Source organism: Limulus polyphemus, unplaced genomic scaffold (genome assembly GCF_000517525.1).
Source record: "Limulus polyphemus unplaced genomic scaffold, Limulus_polyphemus-2.1.2 Scaffold3390, whole genome shotgun sequence".
NCBI lineage: Eukaryota > Metazoa > Arthropoda > Merostomata > Xiphosura > Limulidae > Limulus > Limulus polyphemus.
In genome coordinates this window covers 103,097-108,818 of record NW_013669000.1, presented here as the reverse complement: position 1 = coordinate 108,818, position 5,722 = coordinate 103,097, and the positions used below count along the sequence as shown (strand labels likewise).

General features: G+C 33.6%; 1 protein-coding gene across 1 annotated transcript in view; it reads left to right on the top strand.

The window, feature by feature from the left end:
- The first annotated feature begins 1,059 nt into the window (after positions 1–1,059).
- LOC106469275 (ATP-binding cassette sub-family A member 3-like) overlaps positions 1,060–5,722 on the top strand; it is a 72,732-nt gene continuing 68,069 nt past the window's right edge. The window contains exon 1 of the mRNA XM_022397748.1: positions 1,060–1,215. The gene's annotated coding sequence lies outside the window, so the exon portion shown is untranslated. The remainder of the gene's footprint in view (positions 1,216–5,722) is intronic.

Sequence of the window (5,722 nt, the reverse complement as noted above, 5' to 3'; positions counted from 1 at the left end):
CAACTGTTGGAATTTCTCTTCTCGTTCTTCTTGTTTCTTTTGCTGTTCTTGAATTGCTGCCATCAAATCTGCTAAGCTGTAGTTTGATTTTCCGCCTCTCGTTTCCATCTTCTTCTTTTTTTTCTATCCCACTTCTGACACCAATTTGTTACGTCTCCGTTCGTTAGTTAATTTTCCGTAACTTCGTTTCGACGAAACTTTAGCGACACAAGTCCTTTCTTAAATAAAACTGTTTTTTTTCCGAATACAACTTTATGATACACTTAATTTCAACAGTCGCTCTATAACAAACTCTATAACTCACGAGCTCGACGGTTCAATTACACACTCTCTGACTGCAGTTCAATTACTCATTACCTACACACATTGTCCCGTCACGTTGTGACCATCCTATATATACCAGGCTACCCCCAATCTAGTAAATACTAGAGCATTCACGAAAGAACAGGACATTTCTAAAAAATTGATGGCGTGATACTAGTCACGTGACCTCGCTGACGCAACAGTCTTATATATACAAAATAGAGGGCGTCTGGCAAACACTCGAGCCTTTATGATCGTTCGACAGAATCATGACGTGTTACCAGCGTCGTCTGACTTCCGCTGTCGTAACAATATTATAAATCAACAGTGTGGAAATAAAGTAACTTTTTTCTTACGAAGTGTGGGACCACAGAAATAAATCAAACTCAAAAGGGAGCTACGACCAAAAAAAAAAAAGTTATCATTGTTATCATTACGTGGACTGGACTTTACTTTGCATTATTTTACCAAATAATCCAAAAGAAACAATTCAAGAAAAACCGTTACAACAGTATAAACGCAAGCAGAATTACATATTGGTGCGGTGGTACCTATGGTTGTATTCAATTGGAAGTAACGTTCGCTGTGCATACTTAGAAAAAAGCGATTCCTCGGTTTTATTCTTATTTAAACAACTTACTAAATCGAATAACACAATGGTACAAAATTTATTCTTTCATGGCAGCATTAGAGTATTAGTATAACCATTTACTGTATCTTTGACGTGAACCTTCCCTTTCTATCGTTGATTAGCGCTAGCGTCGTTGATGTAGTCGTACGCTGTAAGTTGTAAACTTCAATGGTTTTACTGATAGAGAGGGTATCCTACTTAACCACAGGGACGCAGGACATTATTTGCTTATAGCTGAAGTTGTACTCATTCGTTAATTCTCTACGTTTAGGTGCCGTACTGTAAGTTTTAAATTCAGTACTTAGGTGTGCATGTTTTAGAAAACTTTTACTAAATTTTATATTATTAGCCATTCATACATTTGGTTCTAGAGTATGTGGCATATATCTTGACTTGAGTGCCCCCGGCCTGATTGTGAATATTATTAATATTAGTATTATTAATATAATCGTAGCGTATTGCAAATTAAATGCATCCCGTTAAGTATTACCTTAGTTTTAAGTTAAATGCATAAATTTTAAAGAATTAAAACATGGTTGATTATAATACGTTTAATTTTTAATGTGAGTGTGACTTACGTTTGTAAACTGATCTGTATCATAGTCATATGATTATGATTCATGATTGAAAAAATAAATGAAATAATCTAAGATTTTTTTACAGGTTTATTGCCAGTTACCTGCTGTTATTTAAATAGTTGTATGATTTATAAAACAAATTTTGGTTTTATTTTAACAGTTTAAGGAAGTTACTTAAATTTAAGTAAGAATTGAAAGAATTCGAAAGATTCATGTTGTCAAAGCTTATTTGTTAATTACAATATATTGCATTTTCATGATGAAATATGTTTCAGATGATTAACTTACGTAAGATAACCTTCGTTTTCGTTCAGATGTTTATCTATGCCATTAAAAAGGCTTTTTTTCATATCTTTTGGAAATCTGTTTTTTTTTTAAGATAAATACAGGAAAAAATAAACTCCAAACAACAAAAACAAAACAAACACGAAAATAAATCCCACGACTTTGAAAGTTTAAGTTTAACCGGGTTGCTAGATACATGTGCTGACGGGCGTTAGGTTTTTAAGGCATAGGCGGTTCCATTCAATTCAGTGTACGAGTCCATTGAAAAAAATTAATTTGATTCACAGGAACGAAACTGACATATGTAGGCCGAAGTTTGTTACGAAGGATTATTTGTACAAAAAATGACAAAATGTACAACCTAAAGTTGGCTGTCTCGATAGCTGTGCTTCTAAATATAGAATATATGTTGACAAAAGATTACGTTTTATTGAAAACCCTGGAGAAAACATAAGCTAGTGAAAATTAATAAATGAAGTAAACCATCTAAATACCATAACGGGTCGTATATATTTATCATAGTACGATAGAAGCGGTAGTAAAATAATAATGTTGTTGATGATGAGATGATGATAATAATTATTATGATAATCATTAGTTGTCATTATTATGAATATGCTTATTATTATTATTATGTGAATTCTGTATGAAGATTTTAGTAGGAGGTTCAAGAATGATTATCATACCAGATTCAAGAGTTTCTGAATTATTTCTTTTGTTTTTGTTACTATTAGGCTGGTCACTTCTATCGCGTAGCTGGTTGATCAGGCGAATCAAGAAAATTAATTCACACGGAACTCTGACTCGATTCAATCAATACTTCGTAATGAGCGGTTAGAAAGAAAAATGTTCATGAATGTCACATCCTTATTAGTTACTGTGATACTACTCACTACTAAAGGGTGGATTGTGCTGGGACAGTTTTGAAGTTAAAGTTAAAGAACCTAAGCTGGCTCAAAGGTGCCTGATTGTTTGTATATTAATACTGTAATGTGTCTTATCAAGTTCAGATAACATAATGAAAATGAATTAGTTTATTTCTTCTATAATGTTTCTACATTGACATAAGTTATAGGCCTAAAAACAGTTGTAACAGAAATTTCGAGACTAATAGTACCTATGCTTAACAAATACAGAACTTTCAAAGTTTCCTTTGTAATTGATCGACAAATTGAATAGACGTAATAAATCTCATTGAACAATATTTCTGACACTGAACTCGATCACTCATTCATTACTCAATAAGTTCTCATTTGCTCACTACTTCACTGGCTCTAGTATTTATAATCTACCTGCCTTCTACTCACTAAATGCTTTTTCTAAATCATACATTCTTCACCCTCTAGCAATCACCTAAATTAAAATATAGCTTACAACACTGTTCCTTTCCAGGATTGTGAAATCCCATGAACAGTCCTGTTACAAAAGATAAAACAGTACACTAAGTTGGCTATTCAACAAGCATATTCTGGTTGGTGTCTTTTCTAAGGGTTATGGTATTCAGACATAACAACATCATGTCTCTTGTCTTCAGTTGCTATCCTATCACTGGCAGGTTCTCCCTGGATAGTTGGTCAGCCCAATACACTAGTGGCTCTCTATCCTTGGTGATTCTTTGGAAGTGATCTTGAAATGAACCCTGGGCTAAACTGCAAGTTGGATTTCTGCTGGCAAACTTTTGTCTGGAGATTCCATTTGGCTGTTCTCTTGCCAACATACTTTCAAAGACAATCATGGTAGATGAACTTTGACTTGGAATGCCTGTTGTTCTGTATTCTGTAAACCACATGATTGATTCTTTTCAGTACAACATATGGCCCTTCCCAACAACTACTTAACTTTAGCTTGTCCTATCTTATGATGAAATTTGTTCAGCCATTGTCATCTTGATAATATCCAGTCTTATCAGCATTAACGTCATAATGGCATTTCATTTTATCTTTAGCTGATTTCAGTCTTTCCTGGGAAAAGTCATGTAGGACATCATTATTTTTCAAGTCCACAAGAGCTATTCTAACCATCAATCCCTTGGGACATGCTAGAGTGTTTAGTTTCACCATGCCCTTGTCAATAGATGTGGATTTATCCTGGTACAAGTTTTTCATTTCTTGGTGATACAATAACCACCCTCTATTGTCACTGCAAGTTCAACCTCTAGTGTAGTGATTTCCATGTGATACACAGAGATTTCCTGGTCACAAACTGCAAAGCTATTTGAAGCTAGCCTACCTTCACATCAATTTATCTGTATGAAGACAGTTCCCAATATGCAGTCTTTCTCAGTGTAAATTATACACACATCACGAGACACAGAGAAACTTCATACATTAAGGGTAACTACCAGCTTTCCTCTTTCATCATGTCTGGATGCAGTTTCCCACATTTTGTACCAAATTGGTTCAAACAGTTGTGCCTATAGAACCATTGTCACTCAACATAATGCAATATTTTCCATTAATAAACCCATGGACTCATGGATGCTTATCTCATTTAGAACAGATGAAGTATTTCCAGTTGAACTTTGACCCATAGATCCAGTTAATTCCTGTATAGATACATTTTTTATTTATGTTTTTGCTTAGTTCTTTCTTGCTCCTGTTGTTTTCTAGTTTTCTTTATCAGATTTAAGCCAGGATGTTGTATATGAACACGTCTTGTATTCAGCGCTGTACTCTGAAACGTAAATGTAATGTTCAAACCAAAAGTTGTTTCAAGAATTTTATATCTTTGAGTGTGGTCACAAAAGTTTTAATTAAAAATATTACTAAAACACTTCAGTCTTAAAAGAAGTTTCATGTCACAGACTGTATCAGAGGTTGTCATGAGTCTGTCATTTTAAAAGATATCCTGGTGACAGGTACTCATTTTGAATCTGGAGCCCAAGCCAATAGAACACTAGTAATTGACTTACTGTACAAAACTTTTATTTTAGGATAAAGACAGCAGAAAGTGTGACAAAAGATAGTGTATTAAAGTTACTGCATTATATTAGATCACTTTAGTTTTCTTGTGTTTAAAGACTACTGTTATCAGCTGTTTGAACCAATATGTTATGGCATGCTTTCTTTAAATATCACAAACATTTGTCAAAAGTTTGGTGACAGAATTTCATAATAAGGAAGTTTGAAAATATATTGCTTGGGATATGAAAGATGTAGTGGTTGAAACACCATCTGTAGAAGCAACCCACTTGAAAACAACTGTCATGACATGAACTACATTAAGTTGGTGAGGTGTAATTTATTTTCAATTTTATTTGGGTCACAACACATCAGAATGAAAGTGAGAATTATTTAACACTTTGTTTTATTTATTTCTTTACTTTATCACTTTAAATGAATTCTTATTTTCTTGAGTTACCTGCTTATTATCCTAATGAAATGGCCAATGTAAAAGATGTTGCAAGTGATAGACTCCACTTAAAACAGAAATAATGATTGGGAAAGTTATGAAATATTTGCTTGGAAATATTTTAATTAAGCTTAGATACAGGTGAGAAAAATCATTTCAGCTTAGGAAATCCTGTCATGGATCTTGGAAGACATGAGACTTGCAAATTACCTAGTTATACTGATACGGAGAAGGAAAATATGCTCAGTTTATTTTATGCTACTACTAGAAGTACTTACATTATGCTGTCAGGATTAGAAGATTTGACTGTGGTTTGTTAGTTTTCCAAAGTTCTGACTAAGTAGAGATTATACTAATATTATGTTATTTGAAGCTAGTAGAGAAGACATGTAATTAATTTGTAGAATTTACAGATTGGAGGAGAACCTGGAGGCTATTTGTAGAGTTTACAGATTGGAGGAGAAACTGGAGGCTATTTGTAGAGTTTACAGATTGGAGTAGAAACTGGAGGCCATTTTTAGAGTTTACAGATTGGAGTAGAAACTGGAGGCCATTTTTAGAGTTTACATATTGG